General features: G+C 39.5%; 1 non-coding gene across 1 annotated transcript; it reads left to right on the top strand.

The window, feature by feature from the left end:
* The first annotated feature begins 749 nt into the window (after nucleotides 1–749).
* Nucleotides 750–856, top strand: LOC112724702 (small nucleolar RNA R71). Its single transcript, XR_003163852.1, has one exon. It is a non-coding gene; the product is annotated as a small nucleolar RNA R71 (small nucleolar RNA).
* The last annotated feature ends 10272 nt before the right edge of the window (nucleotides 857–11128 follow it).

The following is an 11128-nucleotide window of genomic DNA, read 5'->3' as shown; positions in this document are numbered from 1 at the left end:
ATTCCAACTTCTGAATGGTGTCTCCCTGGTTTTTGAGATTAGCTCGCACCTCCTTTTTGAACACCTTGTTATCTTGAATCTCTTTGCATATGCCTTCAAGTAGAGTCTCAATCCTTGATAGTCTTTCTTCCGATGATGGTGAATTGAGATTGGAGGGATGAGAAGGGCCATTTTGGCTTTGGTATGGATGTTGAGGTGTGTTATTAGGTGGGTGCTGATATGATCTCTGTGTGGAATGTTGGTGAGCTGCATTGTTGTTGGGGTTGTGGCGTCTCTGATCTTGGCCTTGGTCTTGTTGATTTCTCCACCCAAAGTTTGGGTGGTTTCTCCAACCAGGATTGTAAGTCTTGGAGTATGGGTCATGGTTCTGCCTAGGTGGATTTCCAATGTAGTTGGCTTGTTCCTGATCACCCTCTGCTTCTTCATTCACTCCTTCTTGAGCTACTGTTGAGGTGGTGATTACTGCTACTTGACTCCTCTCCATCTTCTTGGTAAGGTCAGCCAGCTACTTGGTGATCATCTTGTTTTGAGCTAGCAGTGCATCTACATTGTTTAGCTCCATTACTCATCTAGTGTTACCCCTTTCAGAAGCATAGAAGTAGTCATTCTCAGCTACAGTCTTAATGACATCTATGGCTTCTTCAATGGTCTTCTTCTTGTTCAGAGATCCCTCGGATGAGTGGTCTACTGCCTTCTTTGATTCATAAGAAAGACCTTCATAGAAAATGTGTAACTGCACCCATTCATTGAATATATCTGGTGGGCACCTTCTTGTCAGATCCTTAAACCTCTTCCATGCTTCATATAGAGTCTCACCATCTTGTTGCCTGAAAGTTTGAACCTCAGCTCTCAACCTGTTGATTCTTTGAGGAGGATAGAATCTTGCCAAGAATTTGTTCACCACATCTTCTCAGGTTGTTAAGCTCTCCTTCGGGAAAGATTCCAGCCATTTAGATGCCTTGTCCTTGAGTGAGAAGGGGAATAGAAGCAGTCTATAGGTGTCAGGATGAACACCATTAGACTTCACAGTATCACATATCCTCAGGAAGGTGGTTAGATGTTGATTGGGATCTTCTTGAACACTTCCTCCGAATGAACAGTTATTCTGAACAAAGGTGATGAGCTGTGGCTTTAGTTCAAAGTTGTTGGCATGTATGGTTGGCTTTTGGATGCTACTTCCACAGTTTCCTGGGTTTGGATTGATGTAGGATCCCAGAACTCTTCTCTCTTGCCCAGCATGATGCATTGGGCCTTCTCTGCTATGGTTGTGAGCCTCTTCTTCATGATGGTTCTCCATATTCTCATCCATGTCTGGTTTAAAATACTCCTCTTCTTCCTCCGTACCAACTACTCTCTTTACTCTTGCTTCCCTCCTTAATCTAAGGAAGGTTCTCTCAGGTTTAGAATCAAAAGAAGTTGAAGCCCCACTTCTTCTACCTGTCATACAACCAACAAGGCAAAAGCAAGAAAGACAGATGCAGACAGTATTCTCTGCAGAAATGCTGTTAGTGTGAGTGATGCAATATATCAAACAGTGAGTGGGTTAGTGAACTAAATAGTAAAAAAAAATGCGCAGATAACACCACAAATGGGTAAAGGGTAAAGGGAAGGAAATAACTAAAACTGAAAGTAAATTACTCAAATGAAATTAAATCAAACAAAAGAAAAAAAATGCTCAATCTATTTATCCACTAATGACATGTCACCATGTCATGTTTTTATATGCTTTTTCATATAAGAAATTGATGATTTGTGCTTAAATATTGAATGCTTTTGTGCTTAAATGTTATATTTCTTTGATTTTTTGATTTGATAAATTTTGTAGAAAATAAGAAGAAAAAGAAGCAAAAAGCACAAAATAAGTCAAAAAGGAGAAAAAAAGAGTTTTGGGGCACACTTTGGAGCCTTAGGCCATGCTTTTAAAAGCGTGGCCCATGACCAAATCAAGGAAGCGTGAACAATCAGCACACAAAGCTCAGTTCACTAAGTGAACTTAGCTTTGCCGTACAAGAAAAATGTGCTTGGAGGCAAGAAATTTCGCTAAGTTAAAATCTGGGCATTCACAGCATGACCATGCCTTCTTCAAAGGGATATAACTTGAGCTACAGATGTCCGATTGATGTGCTTCCAATTGCGTTGGAAAGCTGATATTCAGAGCTTTCCAATGATATATCATAGTATATATGTGGCACGAAGTTGAGGTACGAGTGAAATGCATCTTTAAGGGCCAAAAATAAGCAAAAAAATCAGCCAATGCTTCCACCAAGGCTCGAAGGGGGAGACACAAGGAAAACAAGAAAAGCAAAATAGCGCTCAGTTCACTTTCTCAACTGAGCTTTATCGGGCTCCCACTCAAGAAAATGCAAGAAAAAGGCTCACAAAAGTGCTTCCACCAAGATTTGAACTCAAGACCTCACACTCAAGCCAAAGGCGCTACCAAGGCACACAAAGGAAAGCTCAGTTAACTTTTCCAACTGAGCACTACTCCCCCCACACTCCTCACATTTTGGCACGCCAAGGAAGCTAATCGTGCGCATAAAATTTACACAGACAAGGGGCTGGCGCACCAAATTGGGCAAGGCAAAGCAAGTTTGGGCGCTCAGTTGTGTTTTTCAACTGAGCCTTGCCCTGGGAGCTGCACCATGGTCCAAAATTCAATTAAAAATCAAATTGGATTTAATTCTTCACCAATTGAACCAAGGCCAACTAGACCCATCTCTCTTCAAATCCAAAGCAAGCAAAGCCCACATCATCACTCAAAGGCACAAGAACAAGCTAGAATTGGGATTTTCATTTAATTTGTTTTTCATTTCAATTTCATTTTATTTTGTAAAAAGCCTATATAAAGGCATCACTCTCATTTTCAAAAGGGGAGTCCCATTAGAGAGTATAGAGGCTGGCTCCAATAGAGAGTAGTAGTAGGGAGCTCACTTTTACATCTTAACTTGAATTAGAGAATTGAAGGAATTCTGTTTCAATTCTCACTTTGAGATCTCTTGTTTACTTTTTCTGCATAATTCAAATTCTGATTACTGCTTCATCTTCTATTCTTCTGCAATTTACTTTTCCTTATTTCTTTTGTAATTGTTCTTGTTGGATCAAGGAAGGATTTGAGGTCTAGACTTGTTTTCTAGTCTCTTCCACTCCTGAGATCTTCAACATCCTTTTAATTGCTGCAAATTAAGCATCAGTCTTTCTGTTTTCATTCTTCAAGCATTTTTACTTTCTATTTCATTGCTTCCAATTTACAATTCCTGCAATTGCTCTAAGTTCTTATTCTCTGTTTATATTGCTCCCAGCACCCAGTTCCTTTTATTCTTCCTGCAATTTAGATTTCCAGTTGCTTGAATTATTACTTCCATTTTACTTTTCATGCAAGTTAATTCTTCTGCAATTGTTCTAAGTTCTGCTTACTCCTTTCTTTAATTTCCAGCACCACTCCCCTTTACATTTAATGCAATTTACATTTCTTGCAATTTAAGTTTCAGCTATTTTACTTTCTTGTTCTTTAAGTTACTTGCAATTTTACTTTCTGCATCTTTTAAATTCCTTGCAATTTACTTTCTGTTGGCTACATTTCACACAATTCACTCAATGTTAGCTTGACTAAACTAATCACCCACTAAAGTTGCTTGATCCATCAATCCCTGTGGGATCGACCTCACTCTAAGTGAGTTTTACTACTTGATACGATCCGGTACACTTGCCGGTGAGTTTTTGGTGTTTGGAATTCGTTCGTTTTCCAAATTTTCCCATCATCCACCAATTTAATCATTGTTGATACAAAATCAATCCCCGGCAACGGCACCATAAACTTGATGCACGGAAACTTGTCTCTCAACAATTTCCCTCGGCAAGTATACCGAATTATTGTCAAGTAAAAACTCACAATAGAGTGAGGTCGAATCCCACAGGGATTGATTGGTCAATCAACCTTAATTAGAGGAATGTTCTAGTCGAGCTAAGCAGAATTTGGTGTGAGAGTTGCAAGAAATTAAATGGCGGAAAGTAAATAGCAGAAAATGTAAATGCTGGGAATAAAGAGCTGAATATAAATGACGGAAAGTAAATTGCAGAATCTTAAATGGGGAATGGGGAATTTAGCATGAAAGTAAATTTCAGAAATTAAAGAGAATGGGTAAGATCAGAAATGGGGGATTCATTGGGCTTAGGAGATGTTGCATTCTCCGGATCAAGTTTATTTTCATCTCTTCCTCAATCAATGCATTCATTGATCTCCTTGGCAATCTTAAGTGATTGAACTCCAATTCCTTGGTAATTCAATCTCTCAAATCTTGATCAATAGCCAATTCCTTGGTCCAATTACTCATGAGAAGAGATGAAGTATGGTCACTGATTATACCACATGTATTTCCAAATCAAAGTGTTGGTAGGATTATATGTCACTATATCCATCCAGACCCCAATTTGGTCCAACATGAGAAAGCATTTCTAGCATGATCTCTTCATTCCTCTTCCAAGGTTCTAAAGAGATCCAAGTATGAATAGCTTCTTTTCCAAGATAACTACCCAATTGGATGAAGATTGAAAGCTTTCTAGTAAAATCAAGAGAAAAGAAAGAAGAAGAATAATGAAAACTATTATTGATCCATCAAATTACAACAGAGCTCCCTAACCCAATGAAAGGGGTTTAGTTGTTCATGGCTCTGGGAATGGAAAACAAAGATGGAGAGTGCATTCTGAAAGTAAAACTAGAAGTTGCAGAGAAAGTAAAATTATACAGAGAGTAGTTCTCCCAATCCAAAAGTTCTTCTCTAGTTCAAAACTACTCCTATTTATACTACTCTTCTGATCTTCTAGTTGGCTCTTCAAGTCTTGGATATGGGCCTTTTGATCTTGAGTTGAAGCAGTTATCATCTTTAGTGGGCTCAGCTTCACTTGCAGAGAAAGTGTGCAGTAGGCATGGACTTTAGCTTAGAGTGTTAGTGGTGTTAATGTTAAGTGAAAATGTGGGGTCGAGAACGTTAGTGACAATCACCTTTTTCAATAACGTTCCTAACCCAAAATGGTCCACGTTAAAACTAACGTGACCACTAACGTTGCTTCTTGGCCCTTCGCAACTGTTTCTGGGGTTTACCTTTCCCAATAACGTTGAGAGTACCCCTTTCTCCCTACGTTAGAGTTCACGTTAGTATAGTTAACGTGACCTTTAACGTAGGCTTGCCAAATCTTCGAGAGCGTTAGTGACACCTACCTTTTTCACTAACGCTCCAAAACACCCCTTTCCCACGTTAGTGCCTCACGTTAATTACATTAACGTGACCACTAACGTGGTGTTGATTGCCATCTCCAACGTTAGTGACAAAGGTGAGTGTCACTAACGTTGGCTCATCATCCCTTTCCTCCACGTTAGTTTCCACGTTAATGTAATTAACGTGGCAACTAACGTGGCTCATAGTGGCTTAGTCCAACGTTAGTGACAAAGGTGAGTGTCACTAACGTTGGCGATTCCTTGCTCCTTCCACGTTAAAGTTCACGTTAACTAAGTTAACGTGGCTCTAAACGTGTCCAATATGGGCTTAGTCCAACGTTAGTGACAAAGGTGAGTGTCACTAACGTTGGCATTATCTTTCTCTTCCACGTTAGAGTTCACGTTAACTGAGTTAACGTGACTCTTAACATGGCCAATTTCCCTTTTTGGAGCGTTAGTGGCACTCACTTTTACCACTAACGCTTGGAGCTTCCTTTTCCTCCACGTTAACTACCACGTTAATGTAGTTAACATGGTATTTAACGTAGGCTATGATGGCTTCGAAGACGTTATTGGCGATCACTTTTCTCATTAACGTTGCAAACTAGCTCCCATTCCACGTTAGTGGTCACGTTAGTTAGACTAACGTGGCTACTAACGTGGCTTTTTCTTGCCTCCTTTGTCCTGAAATCAAGCAAATAAAGTGCATCAAAGCTCTAATCAAAGTTATGAGTCATGCATCATCCAATTTGTCATTAAATTCATGCATAATTCTCATGAAATCATATAAAATTCACAATGTTTGCTTGAATCAAGATGTAACTGAAATTCTACCTAAAACTTGCTTATTTCTTAAGAAAATGCATGAAACTACCCTAAAATAGTAAAGAAAAGGTCAGTGAAACTGGTCAAAATACCCTGGCATCAAGGAATGAAGAAAAAAGCATGCAAAGTGGGAGAACTCATGAAGAAATGAAGGAACCGTAAAGCTGTCAAGCCTGACCTCTTTGTATTCAATCGACCATAACGTGAGCTACAGAGGTCCAAATGAGGCGGTTCCAGTTGCGTTCGAAAGCTAACATCCGGGGCTTCGAAATGATATAAAATTTGCTATATGTTGCTTTGCTTTCAGGGGCGCGCACGCGCCATATACGCGTGCACGCTGATGCTGCTCGTGGCCCACTAAGGTGAAATCGCCCCCAGCGATTTCTGAAGCACTTTGGGCCCAACCCAACTCATTTCTAATGCTATTACATGCAGAATTCAAGCTTGGACAAAGGGGAGAGCAATTGTTTGAAGTGTTAGCATCATGTAGAGTAGTTTCTAGAGAGAGAAGCTCCCTCTTCTCTCTAGAATTAGGTTAGGATTAGGTTAATTCCTCTTAGATTCATGTTTAATTCCTTGATTTCATCTTGTTTCCTCAACAATTTCTTGATCTAATACTTAAATTCTTCTTGATTCTCATGTTAATTTCTCTTTTGAGCATCTTTTTGTGATTGATGAACACTTGTGGATTTGGATTTTTCTTTAATGAGATTTGATGTTTGATGTTCTTTTGATGTTGATTTGAGTTGTGATTATTGATTTCTTGCAATTAGTAGTTGGTAGATTTTACTATTTCTTGTCATTTACTATGCTTTCTTTTTATGCCTTCCAAGTGTTTGACAAAATGCTTGGTTTGTTGTTAGAGTAGATTTTGAGCATTCTTGACTTGGAAAGAGTAATTAGGCAATCTTGAGTCATAAAAACCCAACTCATGTTGGTGATCTAGAGTTGTTAGCTAATATTATTTCCATTGACACTAATCTTTTGCTAATTTAATTAGTGAGTTGATTAGGACTTTTGGATTGAGATTAGCTAGTCTTGTTAGACTTTCTCTCATAGAAGATAACCTATATCTTCTTCTAATGTTGGAGATGACGTAATAAGATAAATTCTTGTTTATATTTGTGACATGATTAGTTAGTCTTGTTTGACATTCTCCCTATGTGGAGATGACATGATAGCTTCTTCCGTTAGAAATACCTCCCCTTAAGTTGCCATCATCCTTCACAACATTCAAGTGGGTAAAATTTATATCCCTTAGCTTTCTAATTCCACTTGAATATGGGCTACTGGAGACGGATGGTCAACTTATAGCTCTTTGTGGCATTAAGAGTAAGAGGAAGATGGTCAGTGGTAAGAATTATCCTGCAAGGTTCATTATGGTTGGAAGCTTTAAGTTTAAACGCAAAGGTTGGTGGAGAGCTCAATTGAATGGATCTAGGAAGCTGTTTGGACGCTTTAGTGAGAATTCTAAAGCTGAACCACCCGGATGGAATCATAATGATCAACAAGAAGACGGGTGCAAAAGCAAGATTTGAGACCCCAGAATTCATTCCGGCAATCAACACTCTTGGGGCCTTTTCACTTGCTTTCACTTACTTGAAGGCTTTCTGCACCTAGTTTGGGATCCCGGAGGCTGTTGGCATTCCAAACATTGGTGGAGATTTCTGGATGAATTCAAGCACAAGCCACCATAACAGAGAGCTCACAAAATGTCCAATTTAAGGACTTTAAATAAAAGTGCAAGGTGGGAGACAAACCACCATGGTATGATCGCTCCTTTTCCAATTATAATTTTATTTAGTTTTGTTTGTTTTTTTGAATTTTATTTTATTGAACCTGGAATTATTCATAGCATCTGCATACTACATTCTGCATATAAAAAAAACACACGCACGCAACGCGGCAGCGTCGCTGACGCGTCCGCGTCACCAGTGCGTTGTGAAGAAAAGAAAGTAAACAAAAAGTCACGCGAAAGCGTGGCTGGAGGCGTGCTTTAGGCACAAACATTCCCACGCGTCCGCGTGACCCACGCGGCCGTGTCATTTGGAAAAATAGCCTCCCACGCGTCCGTGTCACCCATGCGAACGTGTGCTCCAACAAATCGACGTAAAAGGGGTGCATGGCCAAAAGTTGTGTTGGAATGGGGCTGGACTCGTGGTGGAAGCCCAAGCCCTCCCACGCGGCCGCATCGATTTCCAAAAATGGCCATCCACGCGATCGCGTCAACCACGCAACCGCGTAACCCAAAAATTTGGCAAAAAGAGTTTTCGAACAGAGAGTTGCGCAAACGCGAGGCTGCACTCGCGCAAATCGCACAAATCAGGCCACGCGATTGCGTGACCCATGCGTCTGCGTCACCTGACCTTATCGCACACCACACGACCGCGTCACTCACGCGTCCGCGTCGCCTGCGCCGCACAACTTATCCAGATCAGCGCCAATTATCTTATCTTTTCTTTTCTAGTCCTAATTTCTTCTATCTTTTCTTCTTTCTTCTTCCTTTTCTGACTTTCTTCTTCTTCATCTCTTTAACTTCTCATCTCTCTTCACTTCCATTCTATTTCATTTAATTTATTTGTATACTTTCATCCATTGCATTATTTTCATTGGTGTTAGAAATTTATTTGGGTCATTATTTTCTATATTTTTGTGGATTATTAAAGGAATTGTTTGCATTTATATATTACTTTTTAAAAGATTGCTTGCATGTTCAATTTAATGCTTTCAATTGCTTATTTACCATGCTTGCTATGTGTTTGTGAAAAAGCCCGTATGGCATTGTGCACTATTTTTCGATTTCTTTCTATCTACTACTCTAAATGCTTACTTTTCACAAAATCCTTTTTATATTTTATTACTTAAATATAATTGTTATTACAAACATGTTGTTAGTTTGAAAGACCTGGTAATCTAACTTGGACATTGAATGCTTGATCTATGCTATTCATGCCTTTGCCAGCATGCCAATAAACATCTTGCATTTAATTGTCATTGCATGCACTTGCTATATTTCCATTGATGAACTTTTCACATGTAGTCATGATCATGTGTTAACGTCGTTCTTCTTTATTGTGCATTGATTACCACCTTTTCCGCTCTCTTCCTTGCTCTAACCCTTAGCTTTAAAAGTTACTTTCTTTTTCCCTTTTCAGGATGGCAACAAAAAAGGGTAAAGAGAAAGCTACTCCCAAACCACCGGCAAGGAAAGGAACAAAAAGAGCCCCAAATGAAGAACCACAACCCCCATCCACTTGCACATCTTAGCATGCACCGAGGACGGCGCAATCTTTAAGTGTGGGGAGGTCGATACCGATCTCCATGGGTTAGTTATTTCCCATTTTCAACACCAATGTTAATTTGTTAGTTGTTACATTTGCATGTTTGCTTGCATGTTTATTTAATTTTAATGCATATTTTACCACTTCTTGGTTGAAAAATAATAAGTTTTTTTCTAGGACCCTATTTTTGAAAATTTTCACTAATTTAAATTTAAAAAAATTAAAATTTTCTATGTGTTAAATTTGTTTGAAGTTGTATTTGGAATATGGTTTTTGAGCAAAACAACACACAACCCGTGAGATTTTGAGTTTATTTACATGGTTACATTATTTAACCATAAATATTTATTCTTGTATGTTTTCTTCTCTATAATTGCAATATTTGCTTTGTTCCATTCTATATGTCCATTATTTAGTGTATTTACATGCTTGCATATTGGTGCACGAAATTGTGATCTCCAGGCTCGAACAAATCCTGGTAATGGCTCCAAAGCTTGGTGCTTTGATCTTAATTCATAATTGTCACAACTTCGATACAACTAACCAGCAAGTGCACTGGGTCGTCCAAGTAATACCTTACGTGAGTAAGGGTCGAATCCCACGGAGATTGTTGGTATGAAGCAAGCTATGGTCACCTTGTAAATCTCAGTCAGGCAGATATAAAGTGATAATGGTGTTTTCGAATTTAATATAATAAAATAGGGATAGAAATACTTATGTAATTCATTGGTAGGAATTTCAGATAAGCGAATGGAGATGCTTTCGTTCCTCTGAACCTCTGCTTTCCTTCTATCTTCATCCAATCAGTCTTACTCCTTTCCATGGCTGGCTTTATGCAAGGGCATCACCGTTGTCAGTGGCTACATCCCCTCCTCTCAGTGAATAATATGCTCACGCACCCTGTCACGGCACGGCTATTCATCTGTCGGTTCTCGATCATGCTGGAATAGGATTCACCCTCCTTTTGCGTCTGTCACTAACGCCCAACAATCGCGAGTTTGAAGCTCGTCACAGTCATTCATTCATTGAATCCTACTCGGAATACCACAGACAAGGTTTAGACTTTCCGGATTCTCTTGAATGCCGCCATCATTCTAGCTTACGCCACGAAGATTCTGGTTAGGAGATCTAAGAGATATTCATTCTAGCTTAATTCATGTAGAACGGAAGTGTTTGTCAGGCACGTGTTCATAGGGGAGATGGTGATGAGCGTCACACATAATCATCACCTTCATCACGTTCTTGGGTGCGAATGGATATCTTAGAAGCGAAATAAGATGAATTGAATAGAAAACAGTAGTACTTGCATTAATCTTTGAGGAACAGCAGAGCTCCACACCTTAATCTATGGAGTGTAGAAACTCTACTGTTGAAAATACATAAGTGAAAGGTCTAGGCATGGCCGAGATGGCCAGCCCCCTAAACGAGATCACAGGATCAAAATACAATCCAAGATGCCTAATACAATAGTAAGAGGTCCTATTTATAATAAACTAGCTACTAGGGTTTACATGAGTAAGTATTTGATGTATAAATCCACTTCCGGGGCCCACTTGGTGTGTGTTTGGGCTGAGCTTAAGTGTTGCACGTGCAGAGGCCATTTGTGGAGTTGAACGCCAGTTTTTGTGCCAGTTTGGGCGTTCAACTCTGGTTTTGGATCCTCTTCTGGCGCTGGACGCCAGATTTGGGTAGAAAGCTGGCGTTGAACGCCAGTTTACGTCGTCTATTCTTAGCCAAAGTATAGACTATTATATATTGCTGGAAAGCCCTGGATGTGTACTTTTCAACGCAATTGGAAGCGCGCCATTTC

The sequence above is a fragment of the Arachis hypogaea genome, chromosome 11, assembly GCF_003086295.3.
Source record: "Arachis hypogaea cultivar Tifrunner chromosome 11, arahy.Tifrunner.gnm2.J5K5, whole genome shotgun sequence".
NCBI classification, from domain to species: Eukaryota; Viridiplantae; Streptophyta; class Magnoliopsida; order Fabales; family Fabaceae; genus Arachis; species Arachis hypogaea.
The sequence above is the reverse complement of the archived record's forward strand: the minus strand, read 5'-3'. Positions and strand labels throughout refer to the sequence as shown.